Source organism: Myxocyprinus asiaticus, chromosome 5 (assembly GCF_019703515.2).
Source record: "Myxocyprinus asiaticus isolate MX2 ecotype Aquarium Trade chromosome 5, UBuf_Myxa_2, whole genome shotgun sequence".
Classification (NCBI taxonomy): domain Eukaryota; kingdom Metazoa; phylum Chordata; class Actinopteri; order Cypriniformes; family Catostomidae; genus Myxocyprinus; species Myxocyprinus asiaticus.
In genome coordinates, this window is record NC_059348.1 from 30,074,419 (window position 1) to 30,086,428 (window position 12,010).

General features: G+C 39.7%; 1 protein-coding gene across 1 annotated transcript in view; it reads left to right on the forward strand.

The window, feature by feature from the left end:
- The first annotated feature begins 2,601 nt into the window (after positions 1-2,601).
- The window catches only part of cdh7a (cadherin 7a), a 93,520-nt gene continuing 84,111 nt past the window's right edge, over positions 2,602-12,010 (forward strand). The window contains exon 1 of the mRNA XM_051697027.1: positions 2,602-3,043. The gene's annotated coding sequence lies outside the window, so the exon portion shown is untranslated. The remainder of the gene's footprint in view (positions 3,044-12,010) is intronic.

A 12,010-nucleotide genomic window follows, 5' to 3' on the forward strand; every position in this document is an offset into this window, starting at 1 on the left:
ACATCGAGTGAGAGATCTCGATTATGAGGTGAAGTGAACCGATAGAGGGGGCGCACGTCAAGTATACCACCTCAACCTCCTGAAATGATGGAGGGAGGCGGTCCCTGTGACGTTGGCTATGGTGGTTCCGGTGAGGGCAGAGCTCGGGCCAGAGGTGAATACAAAACCCAATCATATCACCCCGGTCACTTGTGGAGACCACCTCTCACCGTATCAAGTCTCAGAGGTTGCCAAGTTGCAACAGGAATTTGCAGACGTGTTTTCCCCTCTGCTGGGTCATACAAACCTCATCCAGCACCACATCGAGACCGAGCCGGGAGTAGTGGTACGCAGCCATCCTACCGACTGCCCGAACACAAAAAAATAATAGTTTGGGAAGAATTCTATGCAATGCTCGATATGGGGGTAATAGAGGAATCCCACAGCGATTGGTCTAGCCCGGTTGCTCTGGTTCCTAAGAGTGACGGGTCTGTACGGTTCTGTGTGGATTATAGAAAAGTCAACGTGGTGTCTAAATTTGTCGTCTACCCAATGCCTCGTGTTGATGAGTTGCTTGATCGGTTGGGCACTGCTCGATTTTATTCGACATTGGATTTGACAAAGGGTTATTGGCAGATCCCCTTGACACCAATATCCCATGAAAAAACGACCTTCTCCACACCGTTTGGATTACACCAGTTTGTGACGCTTCTGTTAGGCTTGTTTAGGGTCCCGGCTATGTTTCAGGGCCTCATGGACCGAATCCTCAGACCGCATTCGGCTTACACTGCTGCCTATTTAGATGACATCATCATTTACAGTAATGATTGGCAGCGGCACATGCAGCTCATCCCATGAAGTGCGCAATTGGGCGGGTGGAGGTACGGTATCTGGGGTTCCACTTGGGCCACAGGCATGCGCGTCCCCAAATTAACAGATTGCGACCTGTCCGAGACCCAAGACCAAAAAGGTGGTGAGACAGTTCCTGGGGCTGGCTGGCTATTATAGGAGATTTGTGCCTAATTATTTGGATGTCACCAACCCGCTGACTGATCTCACTAAAAAGGGAACTCCAGAGCCAGTCCAGTGGATGAAGCAGTGTCAACAGGCATTTTCGTGAGATAAAGCTGCACTTTGTGGTGGGCCGCTTTTACATTCACCCGATTTCTCTCTCTGTTTTGTGTTGTAGATGGACGCTTCAGACAGAGGGCTGGGGGCGGTGCTCTCGCAGGTGGTGGAGGGGGAGGAGCGCCCGGTGCTGTACATGAGCCGCAAGCTCTTGCTGAGGGAGACGAAGTACAGCACCGTTGAAAAGGATTGTCTCGCCATCAAGTGGGCGGTCCTCACTCTCCTGTACTACCTGTTGGGGCGGGCCTTCACTCTCTGCTCAGATCACGCCCCACTCCAATGGCTCCACCGCATGAAAGATACCAACGTGCGGATCACCTGTTGGAACCTGGCTCTTCTGCTGTTCAAGTTCAAGGTGGTCCACAGACTGAGAGCGCAGATGGCTGTCGCCGACTTCCTGTCCAGGAATGGGGGGGGGGGGGGTGGTAGACAGGTCGGATGTCTTCCCGACCTGATTTGGGCGGTGGGGACATGTGGCAGTGGGGGCATGGTCGAGTGTCCATCTGGAGAGAGAAAGCGGTAAGGCTGCATACACCTGAGCCAGATAATGATTAACACCTGTTTTCAATTGCAGTGAGCTTGGGGAGAGCGGTATATAAGGGACCACGCCAGCGGCAAGAGGAGAGAGAGCTACCCATCTGAAACAGACTGACTGAAGCTAATGAGTGTGACGCTGAAAAGTGATTTTGAGTTTTGTTATTAAAAGTTTTACCTTTGATTTAAAGTATCAAGTTCCCTGTGTCCTCCTTTCCCTCCCTGCGTGAAGTCTTTACAGCATGATTTTCTGTAAAGCTGCAATGAAACGATGTGTGTTGTGAAAAGCGCTATACAAATAACAATGACTTGACTCATTCGTGTTAACATGATTTTAGTGTGATAAAATCACTTACTAACCTCATCTGTGTAAAGTTTTATCCAATACCAGGATTAAAGGACTTAATATTACATCATCATCTTGACAACATAGTTGTAATACTGAATAACTTTACACAGACAAGGTTAATAAACAATTTTATCACACTAAAATCATGGTAACACATATAATGTTAATGTCTTATGGCTATGCTTTTGAAACAATGTGTATTTGAATGTTTATGGACTGGCCCTATTCACTTCAACTGTAAGTGCCTTACTGTAACCGCAGAGACAAGTTTAAATTATTGTTATTATTGCTGTAATCAACATTATGCCACAAAAGCTGTTGATTGAGCTTAACTTGTATTGAATCAGAACCATTTCTTTAAAGGGACAAGATAAAGTAGATTTTATCATTTTTTTACTTTTCATTCACCATGTACCTAACATTAAATCTCAGGTAATAATCTCTGTTCGCAATATGCCACATAAATGATCAAAAGTATGCTTAAAACGTCTTGAGGAGTCAGAGCATGTAAATCCACCTTGGATACGCTGACTGACATCGGCACCTCCCCTCGATGCAACGTTTCCCTGATGTGCGATGCTTGAACAGCATACTAAAAGAGACTTGTTCATTTTGTCAAGGCAGAGTGGGCATTTTCTCCACAGAAAAGAAGTTACGCTCAACCACTATTTTCCCTAGAGTTTAGGTGACTGTGGCTCCCGGGGCATGCTTCACGGATGCTTCACAGAGTTGTGGTTGCTTTGTGAGTCTCTCAGTGCTCGGTGCTCTCCCCTGGCTGAGGTTCGCTGCAGCTGTAGCTTCTCAATAGGGCTTATTGTAGCTGCTGTGTGTGTTGTAGACGCGCGGAATCTGCACGAGCAGCGCACTGAATGCGATCACGTTGAGCGGAGCGGAGGGAAGGACGTCTGTTGCGCAGGGATGCTGCTTTTGAATATGTTTCCTTGACTTCTTCGGGAAGAGCGCGTGCAGAGCGGCTACTACGTGACGGAATCCTTCTCAATTTCCACAAAAACGTTTACAATTGATAAGCACGCCGAGGACCTGGAAGAAAAGGTACGAGACTGATTTATGCAGTGTTTGTTGGGGTGCAATACCGTATGGACAGTTGGAGATTAACGTTAGTCATATTTAATGTAGTATGTGGCTAGTGCACATTTAGAGGCATTACAACAACAAGCACATTTTTTAGTGATCTAAAAGTTGTGAAAGGCTGACATTGTGGCATTATTTTGTGTGTGTGTGTGTGTTTTAATGAAAGGTCAATTTCATTGAACCTAACGGGCTGCAACTATTGGCAACTCCATAAGGACTGATGAATCCAGAGAGAATAAAAGAAGAAACAAAACACGCTGATTCGTTAGCCCGAATGCAATAAATTATGTTCTGTACTTTCGGCTATATATATATATATATATATACACACACACACACATACATACATACATACATTTTCAATCATGGTAATTTCTTTTTCGGAGAGTGCGGTCAGCATTAAGAGCAATACTGATTTTAAGTGCCACACTTTTCAAAGTTTTAATATTCATCAGTTTTCCCTCAGGAGCACTAGATGCGATGTTCAAAAGTTTAGGTCTGATAGTCAGCATATTAAACGACTCGATCCGATGTGCAATTTCTCAGTCCTAAGAGCAATATTTGGGACCTTGCCAGAGTCACATCTGTAATGCATATAATGTCGTCTGTACTGTGTGAAGGACTTTATTTTGATGGCAACACTTAAACCATTTCCACTGTGAAATATACGCTAGTAGTCTTTTTGAGGTGTAATGTGTTTGTAATTTTAATTTGTTTGTTTGTAATTTACAAAACAAGAGCAGTTATCAGATACAGAGGCTGATTTTCCTCACACTTCAGTATCGATCACAAATGCCTCCCTGTCAGGACGCCACTGCAATGCCAACAACAGGTACATAGTGGAGTCGACCATTTATGTTATGCCACTAGGTGGCGCATCGAGTGGACTGTGAGGCCAACAGAGTGTCCTCGCTGCAGACTGTAGCGCGATGATGCAGTGGGTCTAATCCTCTGCGTAGTGGATTTTGGTGACGTAGTGGATAGTTTGTTTTTTTATGCGTTACACTGAGTACATTATTACTTAGTATTAAAGTATTACACTGAGATGTTTGTTTAATATAGCTTAACTTTTAAAAATGGTCATAATCATGGATTTTGTAAATTACTTTAAATTGTTTTTCCTCTTCACCCACAGAAAACAAATATATAAATTAAGCAATATACTCATCACTATAATGTGCTCCTCATTTTAACATCTCCTCTGCTGTACATAAATATCATGGTGTGAATTATTTGTATGTATATATTAACATGTAGTTGTCAAACATACTTGGAAGCAGTGGCGGGCCGTGCATTTAAAGTCTAGGCCTTCAGTGTGATTCATGCCATTAAGAAAACACAGTTTCACAATGAATAAGACACCCTATGCTTTTGGGCATCATACATTATGTCGCAGCTAACTAATAATACCAATTTACATTTTAAAAACACATCCATGCACGAAAGCCAGAACTTGAAATGACACTTAATGCTCAAGCAAGCCTAATTTTAACTGCAGCATGACTGTAAGTGAAATGAATGTCTCCCGAACAGACATTCAAAAATCATATTTTTTCATATGAACATAACAAGGAGGTCTATAATACCTGGAAAAATCTAATAATATTTGCGTTTTAAATGTTGCTTGCAATAAATTTAGTTTCGTCAGGGTACACGGTTATGCTGCGTTCCATTCATGTTGGATGTGGGATATTCCTACTTGATATCGCCGACCATAAATGCATTACATTCCCTGATATTTGGAACTGCAACGCTCCCGTTAGCTTATCAGGGGTTTGACTCTTATTAGAGATGTCTCCTAGCAACCCAACTGATAAAAAATGCTGCAGCGCTAGCATTTGTGCTTCGGGTGTACGATTATCAAAAGAGATTATAATTTACCATGTTTTATACACCTGTTTCTGCAGGTTAAACAAGCTTTAATATCATGTAATGTGGAAACAAACTCATTTATCGATATTACTTAATAAAGTGATTGTTTATCACTTACTTTGTACATCTCCCTGAGTGTCGACATGTTTGTGTGACATCATGCCCTGCATCTCGGCAAAATCGGAGTTGAGAATTTCTGCACGAGCCTACAAGTTGTAATTCTGACTTAAAGATGCATTCCATTGCACTTTTCCTAGTAGGAAGTTGGGAAATCCGACTTTCCGAGTTGAATGGAACGCAGCACTACTTTTCAAAACTTGATCTGACACTGAATGCTCCAGCAGCCTAATTTACACTTAGAAAACTCCTGATGTTGCTATAACAATGCAAAAAGCACTTACCAATTTACTTGAAGTGAAAATCAGTCCTCCTTTCCTGTTTAATAAATTAAGCAATCACACAGTCATGCAGAACATCTCATGTTTTTAAATCCATAAGGATCTCTTTCTCAATGGTGATGTGGCAGTTACATCCGACTCGTCAGATAGCTTGATCTTATGCTTTTCGCTCTTGAATTACATACATCACTTAAAGCGTGATTGCGTCACTCAAGGCCAGCTAGAAGGCCTCTACTGGGACATATCCTAAAGATCACACCCATAAAGAACAAATAAATCAATCTGTTTGGCTGATGAATCTGACAATCTGACTTTAGTTGCCCATTCAATTGCACTGTTGAGGGATTCTGAAGAAATTCTGAAGGCCTGAGGGGATGGAGCTCAAACTCACGTGCTGCTTCGGCTAAGGATCATGGCTTGGGGCATGTCATTTGTGAAACAGTTGTCACGCTTCGCTTGTAAGCAACAAGGAATAAATTTTGACTGGATAAACTTTTAAAATTTGTTTGTAGATTAATTAAGATTGGAAAGCGATTAAAAATACATAGGCAAAAAGGTGATTGAGAATGAAAGGATGAAAAATATTTATTTGGCATGTTAGGCCAGCAGAGAAGGCTTTGCTTTCGCCACTGCTTGGAAGTATGCAGAAGTGAAATTAAAGTGAATCTGGAGCGCTTTAAAAATGACATGCTCATTATACGGAACCGAATGGAGCACATCTGTTACCCTGAGCACGAGATGGAGTTGTGGAGCACAGAACCACTCTGAATACACTGTATTAAGGCTTATACACAATACAGACAGGAGAGAGCAGCGTGCATAGACTTTGAAGCGAACGGCTTGATTTATCTATTAATTTAATTAAATCATCGTAGCCCTTTGCGGTTAAATAATTGCTCAATGTCATATTGCGATTTTATTTTAATTAATTGTGCAGCCCTAATCTGTAAATATGTGTGTGTGTGTGTTATATGAATACATACTGTATTAATGACCGTTAAGCACCCTACAGTAATAAATCATTAAAATATGAATACGCATGCGCATTAAAACATCCACTACATCACTAAAATCCAATACGCATGGGATTAGATCCACTACGTCATCGCGCTACAGTCTGCAGCGAGGAGTACTTGGGCCAACTTGCCATGGCACAAAATTAAGTGTGAGGTTCAGTTTGAATGAACAATGTATGAATTCTGAGTGTTCTGCACAGAGTAATTGTTCAGTTCTCTTGTGCTTCAGTGAGTAATGTTACTATTATCTTATTTCCCAACTTTACACATGGCTGTAGACCTATAAGGATGATGACGCTGTGGCAACGTTGAGGATCAGTAGTTGTTTGTTGGTAACCAGATGGTAATTTTTGCTTTTAATGATTATTTTATGGGCTGACATGCAGTATTCTAACCTTATTTATGTCCTCATTTGCCCAACATTAATTTAAAGGCTATTTAAACAGTTGTGCGTGTGAATAACGAATGCAGACTCAAAGTTAATGTACTTCATTTATTTTGACAGAGAACAGAGGAAAAAATACAACAATTAAAGAAATTGAGACCTATTGCCACAGAAAAAGCCTAAATGACTTTTGTACTTAGACCAGCTTAACACCTAATGCCTCGAATTACATTTGTTAAAGCAATTTTAAGGATAAATAAAATGGTTAATGACTTCCTTACAATATAATCTTCAGAAGATCTACATATTTTGTTCAATAAATAATTATATTAAATTATAGCAAAAATGTAAAATTAATCAGTTAGCAAAAAAAAAAAAAAAAAAGAAAAAGAAAAAATAAAAATTAACAATTAAAAATGTATATACTGTAGATAGATTAACTTTTGTGGCATAACTGACCAGAAACAGAGGTGCAGCTGCTGTCTTCTGCAGTTTGGGTTTGATCCGGTTGCCATGGCAACTCCACTGCTAACTGTACTATATAATGGTAAAAAACAGGTTTTATGTATTTAGTGTCTTTCCAAAGCTCAATGAACCTTTACACCCACAATATTTCAGTAATTTATTTTTTAATCCCCTTTTCTCCCCAATTTAGCATACCCAATTCCCACTGCTTACTAAGTCCTCGTGGTGGCACGGTTACTCACCTCAATCCGGCTCATGCTAGGGCTGCACGATTATAGCAAAAATCATAATTGCCGATTATTGCCCTTGATATTGTAATCGTGATTATTAATGTTGATTAAAATATTAAATTACCATGATGTCACAAATAAGCAACCGTGCGGTTCTTCAGAGTAGCAGATTTCAATGGTAGATATGAGCTGCGCACCTTTTAAGCATTAAATATTGTAATAATGTTTGTTAATGTTAAGCCAAATAAAAATATTGTAAATGGATATATAAATGGTATAGAATCAATTAAATTATTGCTAAATTACTGCTAAAATTATTAGTCCATGAACATTAAATAATATGACTTATTCAATATTCAAACTTATTAACAGCCGATTTAAATTTACCAAGTTACTTACTGCGTTCAGTAAGCCCTTTGGTGGCAAGACAGGGGACCATTCATCCTGTTAGATCTTCAGTAGTGATCTTGTTCATGTAAGATCATCGTTAGATCATTTTTGGCCTCAGTGGTGCACTTTGGAAATTAAAAACAGTCATTTGCGATTAGAGTTTGTGCGATTCGTGAAAATTTTAAATCTACTAATACCAGCTGTGTGGCAAATGGGTCTCATTAGAGCAGACACGGTAACAATGACGGTGATTCCTAAAATATGCTATTCATGCCATATTCTTTATGTTGGCTACACTTACAAAAACAAACTTAGAACAGTTAAGCTGAATTACTTTATTGCTATTTTGTACAAATCAAATTCACATTGGCCTTCTTATTAACATGACAAAACAAAACGATTATTGAATTTTTTATAAATTGTACACAGAAATTGAGCAACGTGACAAACTCTCCCATTACAATGTCTGCTGTCACTCACTGCAGGTTTACACTGTTTGAGACCTGCATTTCGACGCGAGCTCAATGACGCTCCGCACAAAGTTCTGCACTCTCGCGAATGCTCTCATTAAAAACAAAGCTGTCTAATCAGCATAATAAATCAATTATTTTCACCGCGTCTGTGCCTTGATTAGAACGGGAGCATTTTAGTTTTGTCGTGTTGCTTATTTGCAGTGTATTTAACATCTTCGTTCAAAGCAAGCGGTGCAGTATGCAATGAATCCAAAATAATTCCAAATTGCTTTTCGCTCTTGTTCTACAGCTTCTTTTTAAGTGTCATGTGATGTTTCTTCAGTATTAATTTTCATATGCCACCGCAAACAGAGTTGGAACATAAAGCAAGCATCTGGGCATTCAGACGGTTTAAAACTTGCGCATTAGGATCAGTTGTCATTACTGATAGGACGGAGGACTAATTTAAGTGGCTCTGATTAGCCATTGCTGTTTCATTGCTCAATGGACATGTTAGTTATTGGTTTGAATTATCAACCGCTGCAAAAACACGTTGTAAATAGAAACCATTGACGCAACAGGAGCAGACTTAAATTGAATGCTGTAATCGTCAGTTTTCACAATTGTGGCAGCTGTAATTGTAATTGCGATTATTTTTCGATTAATTGTGCAGCCCTAGCTCATGCTATTCTCCATGATCCACACACAACTTACCATGTGCCCCATTGAGACTGAGAACCACTAATTGCTACCACGAGGAGGTTACCCCATGTAACTCTACCCTCCCTAACAACTGGGCCAATTTGGTTGCTTAGGAGACCTGGCTGGAGTCACTCAGCACACCCTGGATTTGAACTTGGGACTCCAGGTGTGGTAGTCAGCATCAATACTCGCTGAGCTACCCAGGCCCCCTACTTCAATACATTTGTAATAAAAGTTATTTATTTGTTGTAAAGTAATAAGTGTTTTACCTTATAACCACCGACCACAATATCGGCACGCAGGTATATATATATAACAGGAGGTGGGCCTCTCCTGTTATTCAGAGATATACAGGTGCATCTCAATAAATTAGAATGTCGTGGAAAAGTTCATTTATTTCAGTAATTCAACTCAAATTGTGAAATTCGTGTATTAAATAAATTCAATGCACACAGACTGAAGTAGTTTAAGTCTTTGGTTCTTTTAATTGTGATGATTTTGGCTCACATTTAACAAAAACCCACCAATTCACTATCTCAAAAAATTAGAATATGGTGACATGCCAATCAGCTAATCAACTCAAAACACCTGCAAAGGTTTCCTGAGCCTTCAAAATGGTCTCTCAGTTTGGTTCACTAGGCTACACAATCATGGGGAAGACTGCTGATCTGACAGTTGTCCAGAAGACAATCATTGACACCCTTCACAAGGAGGGTAAGCCACAAACATTCATTGCCAAAGAAGCTGGCTGTTCACAGAGTGCTGTATCCAAGCATGTTAACAGAAAGTTGAGTGGAAGGAAAAAGTGTGGAAGAAAAAGGTGCACAACCAGCCGAGAGAACCGCAGCCTTATGAGGATTGTCAAGCAAAATCGATTCAAGAATTTGGGTGAACTTCACAAGGAATGGACTGAGGCTGGGGTCAAGGCATCAAGAGCCACCACACACAGACGTGTCAAGGAATTTGGCTACAGTTGTCATATTCCTCTTGTTAAGCCACTCCTGAACCACAGATAACGTCAGGGGCGTCTTACCTGGGCTAAGGAGAAGAAGAACTGGACTGTTGCCCAGTGGTCCAAAGTCCTCTTTTCAGATGAGAGCAAGTTTTGTATTTCATTTGGAATCTAAGGTCCTAGAGTCTGGAGGAAGGGTGGAGAAGCTCATAGCCCAAGTTGCTTGAAGTCCAGTGTTAAGTTTCCACAGTCTGTGATGATTTGGGGTGCAATGTCATCTGCTGGTGTTGGTCCATTGTGTTTTTTGAAAACCAAAGTCACTGCACCCGTTTACCAAGAAATTTTGGAGCACTTCATGCTTCCTTCTGCTGACCAGCTTTTTAAAGATGCTGATTTCATTTTCCAGCAGGATTTGGCACCTGCCCACACTGCCAAAAGCACCAAAAGTTGGTTAAATGACCATGGTGTTGGTGTGCTTGACTGGCCAGCAAACTCACCAGACCTGAACCCCATAGAGAATCTATGGGGTATTGTCAAGAGGAAAATGAGAAACAAGAGACCAAAAAATGCAGATGAGCTGAAGGCCACTGTCAAAGAAACCTGGGCTTCCATACCACCTCAGCAGTGCCACAAACTGATCACCTCCATGCCACGCCGAATTGAGGCAGTAATTAAAGCAAAAAGGAGCCCCTACCAAGTATTTAGTACATATACAGTAAATGAACATACTTTCCAGAAGGCCAACAATTCACTAAAAATGTTTTTTTTATTGGTCTTATGATGTATTCTAATTTTTTGAGATAGTGAATTGGTGGGTTTTTGTTAAATGTGAGCCAAAATCATCACAATTAAAAGAACCAAAGACTTAAACTACTTCAGTCTGTGTGCATTGAATTTATTTAATACACGAATTTCACAATTTGAGTTGAATTACTGAAATAAATGAACTTTTCCACGACATTCTAATTTATTGAGATGCACCTGTATATATCTCTGAATAACAGGAGGGGCCCACCAACTATTAACTTAACGCTGCTAAAAAAATATCTTATTATATTTCCCAGTGTGTTGTCACAAACAATAAAGACAAGAATGAAATTTTATACCTTTTATATAAATTGAATGTTTTGAGTAAACCAGAAGAAATAAACAGAACAATGCATGTACATGAAAATGAATTGAAATGAAACCAGTACAGTAAATCAAAGTAATATACCCAAAGATGGCCTGTAAAGTAATGTGAACCAATAGAAAAAGAATTAAAAAAAAAAGGCTTATCTGATCAGTTCAAGTTGTAGATGAGTGATTCTTTGGGTAAGTATGGAATCACTACAATGAAAGTTGAAATAGTCAATGTTTAGGATGATGTCCAAGTCCCTTTGATGCTGAAAAAAAAAAAAGAAAAGAAATAAACACAAAAAATAGAAAATAGCCCTTCAAGTGCTCTTCAAATAATCCAACAAAAACAAGATAGTCCACAGAGTCAAATCCTTGTACTTGGGATATTTGATAATCCACAAGGCAATGCAGTGAGAACAATCCATTGGGGAGAAACCTCTTGATATCTATTTAAGTAGAGCCTTTAAAACTACTTACACAGTTTCAAGATGACAAAATATAAAGCAACATTTAAAGAGTCCATCTACAAAAAGAAAAGGAATCTAGCATTAGCTAGAGAGCCCACAGATAAATTATATACATCAAGTGAAAACAAATACACAACATAAGGAGAAACAAAATTTACAAGATTGAACTGGAAACAAAGTTTCTCAATCAGGACTCCAATGAGTTTTGCTGGAGGTGCTAGGATAATACCATGCTTCCCTGTTCCAAACAAACTGACTTCTTCTATGATTCTACCAGTTTAAATACCAGGGGTTTTAGCGCTCAAGCGCCCCCTAGTGGTGAGTATGATTAAAAAAATAAATAAATAAAAAAAACGAACTATCCTGTCAGATGAGGCAGAAGTAAAAAAGTGCCTCAGAAATATGTGTTGTCCTGTTTACCTGGTGTTAGATGAGATTCTGTCAGGCTTAATGTAAATATGGAAATATTCTAGTGTTATG